The sequence below is a fragment of the Durio zibethinus genome, chromosome 8 (genome assembly GCF_047325235.1).
Source record: "Durio zibethinus cultivar Kanyao isolate XHJ-2024 chromosome 8, ASM4732523v1, whole genome shotgun sequence".
In the NCBI taxonomy this organism is placed as follows: Eukaryota; Viridiplantae; Streptophyta; class Magnoliopsida; order Malvales; family Malvaceae; genus Durio; species Durio zibethinus.
In genome coordinates, this window is record NC_143169.1 from 21,465,567 (window position 1) to 21,479,794 (window position 14,228).

At 32.7% G+C, this 14,228-nt stretch overlaps 1 pseudogene across 1 annotated transcript; it reads left to right on the forward strand.

The window, feature by feature from the left end:
- LOC111278698 (ethylene-responsive transcription factor TINY pseudogene) lies at window positions 1-1,209 on the forward strand (annotated as a pseudogene). Its single transcript, XR_016344234.1, has one exon. The product of XR_016344234.1 is annotated as an ethylene-responsive transcription factor TINY pseudogene (transcript).
- Window positions 1,210-14,228: the final 13,019 nt, after the last annotated feature.

The window sequence follows — 14,228 nt, forward strand, 5'->3', positions numbered from 1 at the left end:
TTGTACCAATTGACTAATCTTCTCTTTCATTCACAATATTCTTAAAATTTCTTGCAATTTGTTTGCAATTTTGAAATAATCAAATAATGGTAGGTAAGGGTCACTTTGGAAGGAAGCGTCCTTTTTATATCATACAAAAATCTTCCCCTCGCATTTTCCCTATATATATTTCTATATAACTCTCCCACTTTTCTCCAGCCTGCATTAGAATCATAAAAAATTTGGGTCACTCTCTTTTAAGACAATGACAGAACCAAACCATTCTTCATCATCAGAAACTGAGAGTTGCAGCACCAATAATAATTCCAACTCATCCCGCACATCTTCTTTCTCACAAACTCGCCACAACTTGTCAAGGAAACCCAATCGTGAAGCCTCGGAGGCAGACAGCAAAGCTAAAAGACCAAGAGACTCAAGCAGCAAGCACCCAGTTTACAGGGGAGTCAGAATCAGGAGTTGGGGCAAATGGGTATCCGAAATCCGTGAACCCGGCAAGAAATCTCGCATTTGGCTTGGTACTTTCGCTAACCCAGAAATGGCAGCGCGTGCTCATGATGTAGCTGCTTTAAGCATCAAAGGTCACTCGGCAATTCTCAACTTCCCTGAGCTTGCCGAGTTGCTTCCTCGACCAGTTTCGTTAATGCCCCGTGACATCCAAGCTGCTGCAGCTAAAGCTGCTTCAATGGTCAATTTCAATAGCGTATCGTCATCATCTTGCTCTTCATCTTTAGTATCCGAATCATCATCTCTGTCAGAGTCCAATGCCTCGGAAGAACCTGAGGAACTGAGTGAAATTGTTCAGTTACCCAATATAGACGGGAATTTCGATTCGTCATTTGACTCACAAAACGAGTTTATACTCCTTGACTACGTTGATGGGTTGGCATATCCACCACAAGATTTGTATGGAGGATTTTCTGATCAGATGTGGGCTGCAGAGAATCTAATCCCAGGAAGCTTTGAAATTTCCATGTGGGAATAAGTTGCTAAGTTGATGGGCTATTTTTTCACAACTTTTCTTTCTTAGGATTACTGTAATTTTCTGGGGGAATTTTTTCAATTTGTCCCATTTTTGCGAACAGGTCACTTGTCACTTGTCATATTTTTATAATATAAAATCACACAAGTCATAGTTAGGTTTTTTCTATTTTGACGAAAATATATAAAAGTTTTATATTTGATTTACTGTAGATTGTCATTATATCACAATAAGAAACCCTTTTATTAATTTGATTTAACATAGTTAAATATTAAAATTTTAAAAATATTTTTTGAAGACTTTAAATTTTTTAATTTATTAATTAATATTGTGATAATTTATGATGTATCTAATATATAACGTTTATATATTTAGAACACATCAAATATAAAATCATATATAAATATGTATAAAACTTTAGAAATAACCTTGATGAGTGGTTTTTTTTAATTTCAAACTTTATTAATAACAATTTATGGTTGTTTATTAGCTTTTAAAACCTATAAAAATAATATACCCTTTTGGTTTGTAGCTGACTCACAATTTCATCTCTCTTTCACTTTGACTTATTATTTGTGAACTTAATCAATATTCAAATGGGGAACCAACAAAAACAATAATAGGAAATGTGATTTAGCTTTACAATGGGACAAAAGAAAATCGTTAAATGCACCGTTGAAGAAATTTCATAAAAATTAAATTAATGAAGTGACATATGGAATAAAATGCACCGTTGGAAGAGGGGCTTTGATAAAAAAAAATCAGTGACTTTGATGATAACGATAGAGTATGGGCATCACGTCAAACCAATGAGATAATATGTTTTTTATTTGAAAATGTAAAAAAAAAAATTTGTTTGATAAAACATTTTGATAGCAAATGAAGACTTTTTTTTTTTTTTTGTTGTCTTTATGGTTTTATCAAAAAGACATTTTGATAAGACGTTTATTTACCCAAAAAAATGAAGAATATTTGTCATGCTGATTGAGGCAATTGGGGAATAGGCAACAAATTATGAACATAGAACTTACTACTAATTGGAATTTTTTGGCTTCTGGTGAGGTTTTGGGTGGGAAATCAATCCTAGCTACAATATACTAGAATCAACTTTTTGTAGTATATTCAAATTTAAAAAAAATAAAATAATAATCTGAGTTTAAGTCAAATTTTAAATCTCATTCTCTAATTCTCTTTAGATTTTGGCATCTTTTATATATATATATATATAAGAAACTTTTAATTTTGAATGAACTGACATTATAGGTTTTTCATAACGTGTGGGCATGACAAATGAGCTTAAGAATCAACCTAATGGATTCGTACAGTCTCCTTATAGTTTGACATTGAGTTAATTGTATTTTTGGTATATAAATTTTAGAAAAATATATAATTTAGTACTTAAAAAAATAAATTATATAATTTACATTTTAAACTTTCAAATAATGTATTATTTTTATCTAAATTCTAATATTATTAACTTAATATCTCTATATAGTATCTAATCAATATAATTTTATTATATTCCTATAATTTATTAAATAGAAATGTTAGAGCATTTTATAAAAACTTTTATATGGATGTTACATGATAAAAATGATTGATTAATTTTAGATAATTTTTATAATTCAAGTAAAAAATACATATTTTAATTTATATTGAAAAAAAAAAGATATTGATAATATATGTGATAAATACATAATTTAATAATATTTATCAAATACCGTATATAAGTTGATAAATTAATGGGATTAAAGTTTTGGTTAATGTAATATATAATTTAAAATTTTAAAATGTAAATTATATATTATTTGAAAGTTTATAATGTAAATTATATATTTTGTATTTTATTTTTTAATTTATATATTTTCTCATAATTTAGATATCAAAATTATAATCAACTCTTTTAATATTAAAACAATGATGATTAAGTATATTAACACAAAAGGGTAAACCCTTAAAAATAGGTTTAAACTTCAAAACTAGCTTATTTGCAATTGTTGGACCACAAAAAATTATTGAATTTTCCGATCAGTTTTTTTTTTTTTTTTTAAATTATTGCATTCTCACCCACCATAAGAAAAAAAATTATTTTTCGGTGGAAATAATATGGCAAAAATTGGTAGCATAGATCATATGTCAATGTCAAGAGCCAATAGGTCTGAAATTTGGGTTTTGGGAGAAAAATCACTTGGATAACTGATTTGTGAAAGTGACATTTCCACCCTTTGGTTGGACGAAACTTTGTACTTCAAATCCTTCCCGTGGCCTAACCCAACTTGGCAAGCTTATTGCAATTACGTATTAGATTTATCGAAACAAAAACTATTGTAATTAAACTAGATGTCTAAGCTATAATATAAAATTCAGTATTTAATTATGTAAAAGTCTTCGTTTCTATAGATTTAACCTTGGACGTTGAATTTGAATATGATACTTTTTAAATTTAAAATGTCAACCATGAGAACAACTTTTACCACTGATTTTCTCAAAGGTAAAATATTTAAAGGAATATAATTAATTTGGGATCAAAGTTCAATCATTAGGTTTTAGGAGACATCCATTTCTCCAAATTATATTTTATGCTATGAGCAAAAGACAATTAGATATCATCAGCTTTCAATTCCTTTTTTAATAAAAGATAAGTTAATTTCGAGGAAAAAAATATTGTGACCATTGAAATTTTATTTTTAATTTATTAAATATTATTTATTTAAATGATTATATAAACTAATTAAATTAAATTTAAAATTTATGGTCAACTTTCAATTAGTAAAATGAAAAGATTTTCTAACCTTGTTCATTGTTCTATTCTTTCTTGTCTTCGTAATATGTTAATGCCATTGACGTCTTCTACTATTTCTATTCTTAGTTTATTTTATTAAAATAGTAAAGATAGAGTGACATGATCATCAAGCTGGATAGAAAGAATTGACTTATATCAATTAAAAACTAATCACCTCCAAACAAACAGCTAGCAACATATTAAAAAAAAGTAAAAGACCAATATAATTATCATTTATTTTAGAAAAAAAAGGGCAGAGTGAAAAATTAATAATTAGTTTATTCCATAGCAATTGGGAAGAAAATAATTTAATGTTATTGTAAAATGCACCCATTAATGAAAGTTCAATTACTTTGGGATCGAGGCATAGTTTTATTAAATTAATAACTAGAACTAAATTTTTTTAATAATACTAGAAGTTACAAAACAAAATAAACAAATTAGTAGTCCTAATAATCAACCAGGCATTTTGACCAATCGGATTCTTCGATTCTTTGATGTCTTCTTATGGCAATTTTTTCATTAAAAAAAAAACCTGAAGATAAAAAACTAAGTCGCAGTTGTCGAGTTTTTATAGCAAATTTTATTATTATTTAATTTAATATTTTCATAAAGATTTGATCAATTCCAGTATTAGTAGTTGCATCTAAACCTATGAATATTTCAAGTTGACAAGAGAAAATGAAAACGATTTTTTTTTTTTCGCAAATCTGCATGTTCTCCACGGAATTGGGTTTGAAAGACAATTCAATTGAGCACGGCAGCCAATTAGACCACTTTTCCTATGTTCATAAGCTCAAATACAAAGAAACATTAAATGTCATTTTGTTTTTCCTATGATTTGACTTAAGAAAATCTTGACGCGGATGCAACTACCTGGCAAAGGCACATGGAATGCTAGATAACGAACATCTATTATCTTTTAATAGTTAAATGATCAAAATAAAAAATTTCGAATGATTAAAAATTTTTTTAATAAAATCAAATTTACTTGTAGAACTTAAAATTTCGATTGCTGCAGTATAGTTACGTTGTTTTAAAATACAAAATGGCAAGTAGGATTCATTGTTTGGCGGTGAGATTCATGGATTGCAAGTTAAAAAATTCATTGGAGAAGGAGAGTCGAGAGTGAGAAGTGAGAACCGTATGTAACTTGTGTAATAAACATTATAATTATTTGAGATATATATGTTGAATATGATTTGATGTAACTTGTATAACCAATGAGCAAACAATAGCCAAGGGAGCAGCACGGACCCCATATGCGATAAAGGGAATTGTTTCGGAGGGGTCGCCATAATTTGTATTCCTTGTATATATGACATGAAGACATGGGGTTTTCAGTGTTGCGTGAGATGTATGGCCTGGAGGACTGGAGGGTTAAGTGCGGTGGGTCTTAACTGTTGGGTGAGATACATGGTCAGTCTCCCCTTTGTCTACAAACGACTAGGCCAATCTTTGTGGAGATGGCGCTGAACTTGACACTATCAGAAAAATAGTTTTTATTGATTGTCGTAATGGTTTTGTGTCCGTCCGATAAATTTGGAAACGAAATAAAAAAAATGGAGTCGTCACCAATCTTTTTTGGTTAGGTGTGATTGGCCACCTATTAAAACATATCATTTTAATAAAGTTTTAAAATTTATTAAAAGGATATATTTTAATAGGTGGCCAATCACACCTAACCAAAAAAGATTGGTGGCGACTCTATTTTTTTTATTTCGTTTCCAAATTCGTCGGGCGCACACAAAACCGTTACGACAGCTTGACGACTCCCTTTTGTTTTTTAGAGTCAGGCCAAAATTAATTACTTATTATCCTCAAATTTTGATTTAAATAGTCTTAATCAATTTCTTAAATTTTTATTCTTCATTTTTAGTAAAAGAGGTAAAAAAACAAAAAACAAAAAACAAAACAAAACAAATCAAAAATAAAAAGCAAAAAAATTCACAGACATTTCTTTTACTATGCCTCTTATGTTTTTTTTTTTCTGTATATATTGCTCTCAATAAATTAGGATATATTTGCACACAATGGCACGATGCATCTCATACATGAACTCTATACCCAAGCTTCGTCCTTTATAAGAGGAAGTAAAGTACCTATGCTCTCGTAAGGTGATAACCTCCGCAATGGCAAGTGAAATACTTTCACTCGAATTGAACCCTTTTCCATTTGTAGCCTGTAATGGGTGAGGATCGGGGTACCTTACTAGTTTAACATGGACGACAGTGAAAAATAATTTGAAAACCTTTAGACACTGTCAATCCAAACCCAACATATAATAAGCCTAGGAAACCAGCCTTATGTAGAGCCCATCCACCTTCTTGTAGAAAATACCTAAGAATAAAAGTTGTGTATAATACTAAACAAAACAAAATAAACAAAAAATCTCAAAACAAAAAAAAACTAAATAAAAAATAAAAAAAATATTTTTTTTTCTTAAACCACATCCTCACACTAACTCAATTTTGTTTCATTTTTTTTTTTGCATTAATCATATCATACAATTTTGCATCGAGATATTTGCTCTAGGACATTTCTCTCAAGAAGTTTTCATGGATTCCATAGAACTACAGATTTGCTCATCCTCAGTCAGTGTGTCATGTGAGTCGTATAATGAAGTATATGTTTGGTCGAAAGAAGCTCAACAAAAGAACGAAGATTGTTTGCCTACCAGTTATGTGTCTGAGTTACCCGAGAAAGTACATTTAGATCTCACATAGAATGATTTAAAAAAGTTAGCTGCTGTCTGGGGTCAGTTAAGTGAGGAAAGAAAAGAAAGCTTTTGTAAAAAGTATGGGCAGATTGCATCCCTCATTTCAGTAGTGATCAATGAACAGCTGGTCAAAGCAGCTATACAGTTTTGGGATCCATCCTATAGATGATTCACTTTTAATCAGAAAGATTTGGTGCCAACTATCGAGGAGTATTCAATTTTGCTCGGGTTAGAACTATAATGTCCAGATAAAGTATTTACCCGAAAGTCAAAATCAGGTTATCGTAAAAAGTTAGCCAAGCTTATGGGGGTTAAAGTAGAAATCATTGATTCCTTTGCGAAGTCTAAAGGTGAACATATCGGCATTCGTTGGGACTTTCTCTGAAACTTCATTCAGGAGCATTTGGATAATGATCAAGGTATGGATGTGTTTGCTCTAGCATTGTATGGCATGGTAATCTTTTCGAAGACTTTGGGTTACATTGAGATAACTATGGTAGACTTTTTTGAGCAAATTAAAACCCAAGCAATTAATCCCGCTTCAGCAGTCCTAGTCGAAACCATCAGGTCATTGAATTTCTATCGACGAAATGAAAAAGGACGATTCATAGGATGTGTATCTCTATTATACGTATGGGTCAGAAGTCATTTCAAATGTGGGAAGAGTGCATTTTCGAAACCATATCTTCGAAATAAGGCACCACTCGAAGAGTTTTGTAAAAGCCAATGGCTGACATTAAAGACTAAGGAAGAATGGGTCTTTTTCTTGCGAAGGCTTACTGGGAATGAAATCGAATGGATGGCGCCTTGGATGCCTCATGTGCCCTTGTTGTATCGTGGAGGAAATAAGCCATGGATTCCGTTATTAGGGCTATGGGGCATTGTAAGTTACGTTCAATTGATGGTACTTAGGCAATTTGGTGCAAAACAGTTTATTCTTGCTACTCATGGCTTGGTCCAAGTAGAATTCATTTATGAGGATTCGAATCCATCAAGAACCTCAAAGCAGTTGATCCAAGCATGAAAGAGAACACAAAAAATGAGGTTAGGGCCTCTCATCAACAAAGTCACTTATGATTACCAGATTTAAAAAGTAAGACGGCCTAGAGACATAGTACTTCCTCCTAATGATAGCTCATATCAATTGGTTAATCTTTTAGAAGAGGTACAATTATCAGAAGTTGAGCTTGTCGAGAAAGAATTAAAAGCTGAAAAAGAAGAAATAAGAAGAGAAAATTTGAGACTTACCGAGAAAGTAGGGTAATTGAAATATGAAGTGGAGATACAAGAGAACAAATTAGAAAAAGTCATAAAAGAACGGGATCTGGCTAATAATGATTTGAAAGATCTACACCAGGAAAATAAACGGTTACGAGTTCAATTCAAAACTGAAAAAGTTACCAAGTCTTACCTTAGTCAACAACGTGAAATGGATGAGCTCCAAGAGGGAATAAACCAATGGAAAGGTAAAGCTCAAGAAAAGTAAGAGGAGACCACCAGAAGTTCTCAAGAATGTCAGAATTGGAAGGGATTATACTCTACAACCTCAACGAGATTGGTGGAATGCCAAAACGAAAAGGAAAGGTTGAAAGTCATACTCGTAAAAGAAAGAAGAAAGCACTTCGAAGTACTGAATGAAAAAGAATCACTTCACCAGGTGATCCAAGGGTTAGAGATACAACTACAAGACCACAAAAGTCATATTTCAGTAATGATAGATTAGTGGCATAGAAGGAAAAAAGATTAGATCTTCACATGTGATTCAGAAAGGGATGCCCACATGAGATAGAAGGCAGAAAGCTTAGGAAGGTAACAGTACATAGAGCACTTGACTAATCAAGTTTGTAAGGTAGTAAAAAAAGCATGGGAGATGGTTGAAAAGGTAGAAGCATTAAGAAGAGAAGTCAATCCCATAGGAGAATATGGACAGCGCCTAGTGAACTTTCTAGATGAGGCGAAAGATTATTATGAGTAAGTCAAACGCTTTTATGGATATAACTCTAGGATGGTAAATTTTATGTAATAAAAGTTGTATGGGATCAATAAAATTTTTAATGTTGAAATTCATCCAAGAACAAATATCTCTCACTTGTATTCATGCATCATATACATCATTTTTCATAAAATAAGTAAAAAATAAAATTCTAATTTTTTCTTTCTTTCTTCTTCAAAATAAAAACTTTGTGGTAATAAAGGTTCAAGAATAGCTCGCCCATCAAAAATTTTGACCCAACCTACTTGTCATTCATATAATACTAGGACACAGACAAGAATCATGGAGCAAGAACAGGTCAACCGATTTGAGAGAATTGAGAAAGCTCAAGAAGAACTAAGAGGGTCTCTCAGTACAATAATGGATATGCTCAAAAAACTTGACAAGGGAAAAACAGTGGAAGGAAATCCTAGTTTTCAAGAATAATTACTAGATATGGTAGATCCTATCTATCCTTCAGGGTTTGAGTCACGACTGAACCAACCTTCACAAGGAACTAGAGTACCAATTCTTACTTCCGATGGATATCCTAATCTTTATCTAGGAATAACATCCACACTTGTTCTAGGATAATTTCAAAATTTTGTTAATCCCATTATGATGAAAAAATCACATGAGCCAATCTTAGTTCTTGATTTGGATGATCCCAAAGAAAGAGAAAAGTTAGGGATGCAGACACCTGAAAAAGTAAAAAATACCAGTGTCCGAGAGAAGATGAAGTTATTAGAAGAAAGACTTAGGGCTATAGAGAGAATGAATTTTTATGGCTCCACAGATGTGGCTGACCTTTGTTTAATTCCAGATATGGTCATTTCGCCTAAATTCAAGGTCCCTGAATTTGAAAAATATGATGACACAAAATGCTCAATGACCCATGTCACCATGTATTATCGAAAGATGGTAGCATATGCTTGTGATGAGAAATTGTTAATGCACATATTTCAAGATAGTCTTACAAGTTCTCAGCTAAATGGTATGTCTAATTAGATAGAACTCGTGTTCGTTCTTGGCAAGAGCTTACAAAGGCATTCCTTACACAATATCGATATGTCATGGATATGATTTCAGATCGTCTATCTTTTCAAAATATGAAAAAAAAAAGCAACTGAAAACTTTAAAGAGTATGCACAAAGATGGAGAGACGTGGCTGCACAAGTTCAACCTCCTTTCAGTGAAAAAAAAATAACTATTTTATTTGTGAACACCTTGAAAGCACCGTATTATGAGAGATTGATAGGCAATGCAACTAAGAACTTTATAGATATGGTGATATCAGGTGAGATCATTGAAAATACCATAAAGAATGGTAAGCTCGATACAGGAGAGACAAGTGGAGCAAGAAAAGGTGAAGCTCTTAAAAAGAAAGAGAATGAAGCCCAAGCAGTAAACTATGTAGGGCAATAGTTTAGAGGTTTCACACCCTACTTTATACCAGTCTAGCAAACCCATTACCATTCCATAAATAATGTTACATCCATCTTTCATCCATATCAACCATACCAACCACTACAACAACCAGCTTATCCACCCCGTTTTCAACCATCCTTTTAGATACCTACCTACAATCGTCCTGCTGCACCTATTAGACCAGGATGGAGACCTAGTCCTAATAGTGGTTTGAAAGCCCTAAGAAATAGCCAAGAAAAAATCACTTTCGATCCCATTCCCATTACATACACAGATTTGTATCCTCGACTTGTTGATAAATATTTGCTTGCTCCTGTTATCGTTGAACCCTTGAAACCTCCATTTCCCAAGTGGTATGACCCCAATGCATATTGTGATTATCATTATGGGAATTCAGGTCATTCCACTAAAAATTGTATTGCTTTGAAGTATAAAGTGCAAGGGTTAATCAATAAAGGAGTATTAAATTTTGATACCAACCAACAAGAGACTCCAAATGTCAATAAGAACCCTCTACCAAATCATACCAGATCATCAATAAATACCTTAATTGATGGGCAAAAAAGTCATATGAAGGAAAAAATAAATGAAGTTAAGACTCCGATGGCTAGGGTGTTCGAAGTTTTGGTCAAAGCTGACATTTTGAAGCCAATAGAACCTCAAAATTACTCTAAAGTAATTAGCTCAACTGAAAGCTATAATTATCACAGAGGTGTTCTGGGGCATTATATCGAAAATTGTCACCAATTTCGTCAAGAGATGTAAAAATTGATGGATGAGGGTCGAATAGAGTTTTACCAAAAAAAAAAAGAGTTGGTGAAAACTGAAGTGTCTACCATTGATTCAAAGAATAAGTTTGTGCATAGATCGGTAACTATCTATTATGATGAGAAGCCAACATCGAAGCTAGAAAAGCCTATCTCCTGACCTGTGGTGACAATTAAAGTTTTTGGCCCTTTTTCATATCAGAATGATAAAATAGTACCTTAGAAGTATGATTATAATGTCGTAGTCAACCCAGATACTGTCAACATAATGGGTGTAGGAGGCATAACTCGAAGTGGAAGGTGTTATACCCAGAGGCTCTAAAAAAAGCTAGAAAGGAGAAAGCCAAAGTAGAAGAAAAAAATGAAAGTCAGAGTGGTCTTGACGTAATCCCAGAAAAAGAATACCATAAGCCAGTATCTGAGAGTGAAGCAGGTGAATTTTTGAAGTTAATAAAATATAGCGAGTATAACGTGGTAGAATAGCTTAACAAGATGCCAGCTAGAATTTTTCTATTATCATTATTGCTCAGTTCAGAGTCACACCGTAATGCTTTGCTGAAGGTGCTAAATCAAGCATATGTGTCTCACAATCTTTCGTTGAATATGTGGAATAGCTTGTTGGTAATCTGATGATTTTAAACTATATCTCTTTCAATGATAAAGAGATTTCTCCTGAAGGTAAAGGAAGTACCAAGGCTCTTCACATTACTGTGAAATGTAAAAGTCATATAATGGCTAAGGTTTTGATTGATATTGGCTCATCCATCAATATTATGCTTGTGACTACTCTGACAAAACTCTTTGTTGATGGATCTTATATGAAACCTAGTCATATGATAGTGAGAGTCTTTGATGGAACCAGAAGAGAGATGCTAGGAGATATAGAAGTGTCATTACAGATTAGCCCATGCACTTTTAACGTGAAATTTCAAGTTATGGACATCTCTCTTTCATATAATTATTTATTGGGTAGATTGTGGATCCATATGGCAGGTGCTATCCCATCTTCATTACATTAAAAAGTTAAATTCATTATTGATGGGAAGCTAACATGTGTGGCAGCAGAAGAAAATTTATTGGTAACTCAACCGATAAATACTCCTTATGTGAAATCGACAGATAAAGCTCTAGAATGCTCTTATAGATCCTTCAAGATTACCAATGCAACATATATAGATGGAGGATCTAAATTGTATTCGTCACACTTGTCTACGATGACTAAAATGATAATCAAACAGCTTACCAAGATGGGATGACGACCTGAAGTTGGACTTGGGAAGAACCTGTAAAAAATCACGAAGCCATCGGCCATATATGAAAAGAGAGACAGATTTGGCTTGGGATATAAGCCAACGAGAGAGGATAGAACAAGAATGGTGAATAAGAAAAGAGATAAAAGGATAGCTAATCTTAGAGGATATGAGCCGGAGTTAGAGCCCATAGTTATTCCATATCTCTATGATTATTTTCACTCGGGAGGATACATTTATCCAGATTTATTGGAAGCCCCAAATACAAGATTTGTGGAAAAATTTTTAGAGCTGGCCATTCAAATGGTGGATTATAGAGAAAAGAAGAGTCGAAGTGAAGAGCTGTTCGTGTATCCTTATCCTTCAGATTTTGAGCTGGATAATTGAAAAGTTACAGAGCTGCCTGTTATTTTTAAAACTTTAAAAAAGTAATGTACTGTGAACTTTAAATCCCTAATTACTTTCTACAAGTATTAGGAGATCTTTCATAGTGTGTTTATATTTATCGTTCTAATAAAAGACTTAGAAGATGCATCCACATTTCTTCTATTATTTTTATCTTCATTTTATCTTTCATTCTTTTTTTTCTTATATTTTCTTGCCATTCCATTTTTGTGTGCCAATATTCTCTCCATCTTACCCTTTGCAGGGTCCCAAACAATAAACATGAAGATAATCATGGCAATAATCTTAGATTTGATTTTGAAAACTTAATTCATGTTGATGAACTTGATAATGAGAAAGATTCAGATAACTATACACTACCTCCTGATTTGTTAAAATTAATGAAACATGAAGATAAGCCAATTGAACCCCACCAAAAAATTACTGAATCGGTAAACTTGGGAGATGGTGAGAACAAAAGAGAGGTCAAAATTGGTACATCAGCTGAAAGACAGAAGCTAGAAGAGCTCTCTGAGAATATGTAAATGTGTTCACGTGGACTTACCAGGATATGTCAGGACTCAGCACTGATATTGTAGAGCACAAGTTACCTTTAAAACTAGAATGTAAGTCGATACAGCAAAAGCTAAGGCGTATGAAACCAGAGATGCTACTGAAAATTAAAGAAGAAATGAAAAAACAATTCGATGTTGGATTTTTGGAAGTGGTAAAATATCTCGAATGGGTAGCCAACATAGTGTCAGTTCCTAAAAAGGATGAAAAAGTGAGAATGTGTGTCGATTATCGAGATTTGAATAAAGCAAGCCCCAAGGATAACTTTCCTTTATCTCACATTGATACTCTAGTAGATAATACTGCTAGGCATTCCACATTCTCTTTTATAGATGGTTTCTCAGGCTATAATTAGATCAAAATAGCTCGAGATGATATGGAGAAAATTACATTTATGACCATATGGGGAACATTCTGTTACAAAGTTATGCCTTTTGGGTTAAAAAATACTGGTACCACTTATCAAAGAGCAATGGTGACTCTCTTCCATGACATGATGCATAAAAAAATAGAGGTATATGTGGATGATATGATTACAAAATCTCATGAAAGAGAAGATCTATGGTCAATCTCAAAAAGCTGTTTGACAAGTTAAAAAAATTTTAGCTGAAGTTGAATCTTGCTAAATGTACATTTGGTGTTAAGTCAAGAAAACTATTGGGCTTTGTGGTCAGTGAAAGAGAAATCGAAGTAGACCCGGATAAGATACAAGCCATCCAAAACTTATCTCCTCCTCGTACCTCAAAAGAAGTGCGAGATTTCCTAAGAAGACTGAACTATATTGCTCGTTTCATCTCTCAACTCACCTATAAGTGCGATCTTATTTTCAAGCTTCTAAAAAAATATGATCCAGGAGAATGGAATGATGAATGCTAAGAAGCTTTTGATAAGATCAAAGAATACTTATCAAATCCACTTGTGTTGGTGCCTCAAATCTCAAAAAAACCTTTGATCTTGTACTTAACAGTGCATGAAAATTTCATGGAATGTATGCTGGGATAAAGAGATGAAACTAACAGGAAAGAACGAGCAATATACTATTTGAGCAAAAAATTCACTAATTATGAGTCCAAGTATTCACCATTAGAGAAGATATGTTATGCATTAGCCTGAATAACTCGAAGGCTTACACAATATATGCTTTATCACACTACTTGGCTCATAGCAAAGTTAGATCCTATTAAATATATCTTCGAAAAACCCTCATTGACAAGAAGAATAACGCGGTGGCAAGTTATGCTTTCAGAATATGATATCATTTATGTGACTTAAAAAGCTATAAAAAAAATGTCGTGTCGAGTTTCTTGCTGATCGTGCTGTCAAAAATTATGAACCAATGAACCTAGAGTTCTCTGATGAAGATGTGATGGCCAT